Consider the following 6,718-nt stretch of genomic DNA (forward strand, 5'->3'; position numbering starts at 1 on the left):
CACAGCTTGAAAAAGTGAGGCCCTATAGGAAGCTTGATTTTCCCAAGGAATTATGATTAGGGCAGCCTACATGAGCTTAATGGCACCCATGTCAGATAGATATCATCCCGTCCCATGAAAAGTGATACTTTTTTCCATTTTCATTTTTACTTAAAAATAGGCCCAGTTAAAAAAATGAAAGTATCATTATCTCTGAGATGGAGGGGTATCAAAGTTCATTGGTGTGATGGTAAGTTATGTGAATATATTCTTGCAGACAGTTGTTAGGTCAGGAACTAATCAAAAGCACAAGCCGAAGTATTGAACTAATTGAAGTTTATAACTACCTCCGTTTCTGGAGAAGCGTTACTTTCACTTTACCAGAAACGGAGGAAGTATAAAACTTTAATTTATAATGCGGTTACAACTTAATAAATTTTTTTTGAAAAGGAACTAGAAGATACGACAGTACACACAACTTAGCAACAATTCAGTTAACTTGGACCCTCATTCTTCGTCGAAGATATCGAGAGGCATATCATCATCAGTCTCTTCATCAATTTTCTCTTCCACCTTCTCCTCTTTCTTCTGGTCAGGCACAGCACCACCATCGCCTACTGCATTGACCTCCATTGGAGCAACACCACCAGAAACAGCAAGTTTCTCCCTTCCATATGCAATAAGTTCAGCCAGGACTTTATCCTATAACTTGAGAAAGAATAAATTCAATCCTTTCATCAGTGTCATCAGCAGCACCAACAGAACCTAGGATGTCCTTGATATCTTCTGCAGTTGGTTCTTTGTTGCCTCCCAATACCGCCAACAAGTACGCAGCAATAACCTTCATCTTGTTAACCTAGAATTCCTCTCAGAAACGGATGTATGAATGGAATAATTCACGACAAAGCTTCTTCAGGAAAATCTTGGCGTTCGTATACCCCACTATTTCGCATGACCAGATGATCCATAAAATTTGAATTGAATTGGCATCTAAATCTGTGTAAGTTGAGAAGAAATCTGAAACTCTACTGAAATTTCAAGGTAAAGGGAGATGTTTTTAACTCTACATATGATCTAACGTCCTAAACAATCTAAGGATGAACGCCATTCCAGATCATGTGCAATTGTGCAGTGTTGTTGGGCTATGCTGTGCTACCTCTTGCATAGTATTCTAGTCTGATGCGAATGTCAATCAATAATCAACGAGTAGGGCATACCAGCCTCCACATTACAATCAAGTAGTCTATAAACATTTACTAGAATTGTGATAATTTGATCAGAAACCAAACATAACAGAAGAAAATTACGGGGATTCCTATCACACCAATATACTAACAAATTTTTTTTGATCAACAAAAATACTAACAAATTGAAATACTATAATAACTAAAGTAACCAAGGCATCAATATTCATCATCGACTCAAATCGAAATGCTATTTCTCTCCTAAGTATATGAATAATGAGTCTAAGAGGGTAGTATTGTATCGATTTATAGAGATGTTCAAAGACTACGAGGTGTAGATGGATTAAAAAACCCGAAAGCCGCAAAAGCTACCCTAAAGTATTTACCTTTTAATGAATACCTGGAACACTTCTTAATTGAAGAAGGGGGAAGCAGCTCCAACAAATCCAAGGAGGATATCTTGATCATGGATTTCCTTGTACCAGGTTTCCTATGAAATCCTACCAAGGGACAAAAATTCTTGCATCATTAGGTCCACACTTAAAATTGATCTAGACAAGAGATTAGAATCATATGCTCTTTTTCTCACCGCTAATTCTATTACGGTGTGGCGAAATCAATTGGCAAATATGTACTTGACAACAAAGCTAAAAAGTAAGAAATATCGGTAGCACTGTTTATGTTATGGTCATGATGTTACTTGAGTAATGCATGAAGATCTGCAACAATTGAAGTTGAGAAAACTAACAACCTTATGCAAAGCAAATTGAAACACCCACAAACTGATAAAAGAAAGTTAAAAACGAACATGCAGAAAAGAAATCGACGACGAATATGAAATCTAACCATAACCAAATACGTCAAGATATAAAACGTGATAAGAAGAAAGGAAATGGATGACCTCGAGATAGGGGCAGGACTCGCAAGAAAAATAGTAACTCAACCCATCTTTAGTCTACTTCCTGGATTAGGGGTCCAGCCCTGGCACCACCCAGCCTAGTTACGACAGGGTTGCATACACTCGTTAACTTCTTCAACTTCTGGTGGATTTCTTCTATGTCACCGATATCATCGCTATGCAACCACTCAATGGCAATATTGGCTGCATCCTCAATCTTCTGCTTATCATTCCAAGTTAGCTTCTGTCCATAATTTCTAATCATGTCCTTCATGCTGTAAGCATATGTCTCAAAGGAGTTCAAAGCCTCCACCATCTTGCCGAATTCTTCATCTTCTGATTTGAATCTCTCCGCCTCTTGGATCAATCTCTGAATCTCATCCGTTGACAACCTCCCCTTGTTAATTGCAATAACAATCATGTTTTTGTTCCCGGATTCCTTGTCCTCGGCGAACACATTCAATATACCATCTTCATCCATATCAAAGCTTACTGTGAACAGAGGAACACCACGAGGTGCTGGTGGAATTCCATCTACATAAACTCACCCAACAAGTTATTGTCGGTGGTTTTAGTTCTCTCACCCTCATACACCTGAAACATCACATTCGACTTATAGTCCTCGCTGGAAGTGAAAACCATTTCTCTACTGGTGGGAATGGTTGTGTTCCTTGGGATCAACACTCATAACACCTCCATGTGTCTGAATACCAAGAGAAAGAGGTGTCACATCCACCAATACCCAGTCCTGCAACTCCACATCATCTACACCACTCAAAATAGCAGCTTGCACTGCAGCACCATAAGCCACGGCCTCGCCAGGGTTGATGCTCTTGCAGAGTTTCTTCCCATCAAAGAATTCCTGCAATAGAGATTGAACCTTTGGAATTCTTGTGGAACCTCCAACGAGCAGAATTTGGTGAACGCTGCTCTTTTTCAACCTAGCATCCTTCAAACACTTCTCAACGGGTTCCAAACATTTCTCGAACAAATCCATGTTCAACCCCTCAAATCTAGCACGGGTAATGAGTGCTTGAAAGTCAATTCCTTTATGCAAAGAATCAATATCAATGATTGTGTTGCTAGCAGTTGAGAGGATCCTCTTTGCCCTCTCACATGCTGTTCTTAACCTCCTAAGAGCCTTTGGGTCTCCACTAATGTCTATCTTGTGCTTTTTCTTGAACTCTTGAATATAGTAATTTATCATCCTGGTATCAAAATCCTCGCCTCCCAGATGAGTGTCTCCTGCTGTGGCCTTGACTTCAAAGATACACTCATCAATGGTGATTAGCGAAACATCAAAAGTACCACCACCAAGATCAAAGATAAGAATGTTCTTCGCACCAACACTGGCATCCTTCATATGAAGACCATAAGCAAGTCCAGCCGCCGTTGGTTCATTGATGATACGCATATCATCAAGGCCAGCAATTTTACCAGCATCCATAGTAGCTTGACGTTGAGAACAATTGAAGTAAGCAGGGACTGTAACAACAACTTTCTTAACCTTTGAACCAATATATGCTTCAGCAGTTTTTACCATTTTACTGAGAACCATGGCTGAAATTTGCTCGGCTGAAAAGACTTTATCCTCTCCGTTGTATTTGAGTCGAATCATGGGTTTGTCATCTAGGCCAGGAATGACTTTGAAGGGCCATAGCTTCATATCACTCTGAAGAGAGCTATCATTGATTGTCCTACCAATTATTCGTTTCACATCCACAAAACATTAATCAGCAGACTCAGGAAAAAATCTTGAGATTATAATATTAAGAGTTGCGAGCTTATAAACTCTCATGAAGCGATTTGTAATTTTTACAATATTAACCAGCAGTAGAGAGAACAATATAATAGTTCACTGAACCCATGAGATTTCGATACACAATATCATGAAGCAAGAAATTCACCCTATGCAAATCTAGACTACAAGATCAAGTAAATGCGGAAAAAAAGGCAACAAGACACACACAGATAATAACCACCAAGGGGGTGGTTTGTATGGATGAAGACTCTCCCTACAATACTGTGATTGAGTGTTTCAATCCCCTCGGCAGTCAACCACAATCATGGAGGAGATTAACTAGACTTGGATGCTACTCTAAACTATCCCTCAGGGTTGGATCGATTTGATCATGAAACTAACCATACGAAGATAATGTAAAATCGCCAACATAGTAAAACACTTTGTATAATAACCAGCATAGTCATGGAATTTAGATTTAAAATTTCACGTGAAGGCGTCAGATAAGCTTACCAAAAATGGTGTTGGTAGGATTCATGGCAGCTTGATTCATAGCAGCATCACCAACAAAACATTCAGAATCAGTAAAAGCAACATATGAAGGAGTAGTACGATTTCCTTGATCATTGGCAATAATCTCAACACGACCATGTTCCCATACTCCTACACATGAATAAGTTGTCCCTAAATCTATTCCTATTGCTGCTCCAGCCATCGTAATAGCACAAGTTTAATCAAAACACAAACTCAACAAAGATGAAAACTGACACTTGAAACTAGACAAGAAAATTGGGTTGAACTTATACAGCTTTGGCTAGTGTTGTTATGTTTGTTTCCGATTTTACTCGGAGACGTGTTGGTTCATCATAATCATGTATTGCTATCTCCTACATAAATTTACCAATTCAGAGACTAAAAAAGAAAATAAAAAAGAATTGAATAGTTCAGCCGGTGTGTACTGCGTGTTCATTTTCTCAGGTCAACCATTCCAATTGCTGGTCTTTGCTTCTCAAGTTCAACTTACTCATTATATATGTAACTGTAGATGGCCTGTCACATCCCATACCAACTACAATTTCATTGTCAGTTGAAAGATGTTGCGGTTGCTTATCTCTAGAAGTTTCTATACCTGCTAATGTTTTAAAATGGAACGCCTTCCCTAGTAGTTTCCTAGACTATTATTCAGCACATTCCTCAACAATTCCATACTGCCCAAACACGTCTCTTCAATTCTAAAAATACTTGCTAGTTGTGGATTCTGAAAGATATTTTAATTTTGTGTGGATCAGAGTAAGATTGAATTTGCAAAATTTGGAGGCCTGCAAAAAGGCTATGGACTCATAACCATCCTTAGGTTTGATTATTCTGAACAAAATCCAATAGCTTTTCTATAAAAATTTAAAAAGCTAATTCTAGAGCTAGCACAATAGATTAGCTAAAAGAATTAATGTATCAAATCAAACTAAATCACAGAAAACTTCATTTTCCATTGAAAAGCTTGCAATTTGTTAAAGAAAATCCAAACTTTACAAAACCCCATTTGATTATAATAGACATAATAAAAGAAGAGTATTGTGTTAAATAGTACCTGTGGTATTCCAAGTTGATTGCTTTCACCATTAAACCTAGCTTTTTGAATCTGAAATTGCAAGGGAAAATGTCTTCTTCCTAGAATTTGTAGTAATAATTTGTGATTCGTTAAGAAGGGGGTTTTGCATAGGTTGTGTTTGTAGCGTATTTAAGAAAGTCTTGTGATTTCCATAGTTTTGAGTTTTAACTGATAATCAAGAAGAGACAATGAAATTTGACAAAAAAATCAAAAAGAAGTAAGAACCCATCACTCAGAAACAATGGAAGAAAGCAAGGGAGAGACTGAGCACTGAACTACTCCATCTCCATGGAGGAGAAGAAGAAGAAGAAGGATGAGTTCGTCCATCAGCAGCAGAGACGGAGGAGTCCTCTCCCAACACTCCCAAGCCCAACACACAGCTTGAAAAAGTAAAAAGTGAAGTTCTGTAGGAAACTTGACTTTCCAAAGGAATTATAGGGCACCTCCCTGTGCTTAGTAGCACCCATATTTGCATGGGTACGATGGTAAGTCATGTGATTTACCACTTAGGCTAAGTCCTATGGTCTAGATATCTAGCAGCTAGATTGGTCATCCACGTCAGTTAGGGCAACCTCTTAACTCCTATGGGCTAGATATCTAGCTGCTAGATTGGTCATCCACGTCATCTGGGACCACTATAAAACGTTGTTTGGTTCAGCGTTGAGCGCTGTTTGGTTCAACGTTTTAAATCTCAGCCGTTAGATCATAAAATTTATCTCTCAGCACTGAATCGTTCAGCGTTGAAAACACTTTTTGAGCGCTGAACCATTCAGCGTTTCAATCTCGTTGCTAGTTGAACTGCGAGCACTTGTTAGGAGAGAGAACTATCCAATGCTAGTGCTAACTTTTTTCCTACACTTTTTCATGATTTGCAACACTTTTTGGCCAATCTAGCAGTTCAATCTATCTCATAAGGGTTATCCTTAGCCTTTAGGCTAAGTCCTATGGGTGCTAATCTAGCTGCTAGATTAGCTGCTAAGTCCCATGGGTGCTAATCTAGTTGCCCTTGCTGACGTGGACTGCTAATCTAACAGCTAGATTAGCAGTCCATGTCAGCTGGGACCACTGCCCATCGCTTTAAATTTGATTCGTCAGATCAAATTTTTTGATTTTTGTGATCCGTGTGATTTTTGTGATTTTTGAACCATTCAACGTAAAGGTGATTTTTGTGGCGCTGAACCGTTCAGCGCTTCAATCTCGCTGCTACTTCACCTACGAGCACATGCTAGGAGAGAGAATTAGTGTTAACTTTTAGGCCACACTTTTTTTTTGAATTGCAACACTTAACTATTAATCTAGCAGCTCAA

General features: G+C 38.7%; 2 pseudogenes; both read right to left on the bottom strand.

The window, feature by feature from the left end:
- Positions 1 to 276: 276 nt before the first annotated feature.
- Positions 277 to 1,851, bottom strand: LOC113296248 (annotated as a pseudogene).
- A 134-nt stretch (positions 1,852 to 1,985) lies between these two features.
- Positions 1,986 to 5,784, bottom strand: LOC113296247 (annotated as a pseudogene).
- Positions 5,785 to 6,718: the final 934 nt, after the last annotated feature.

The sequence above is a fragment of the Papaver somniferum genome, chromosome 7 (genome assembly GCF_003573695.1).
Source record: "Papaver somniferum cultivar HN1 chromosome 7, ASM357369v1, whole genome shotgun sequence".
Classification (NCBI taxonomy): Eukaryota; Viridiplantae; Streptophyta; class Magnoliopsida; order Ranunculales; family Papaveraceae; genus Papaver; species Papaver somniferum.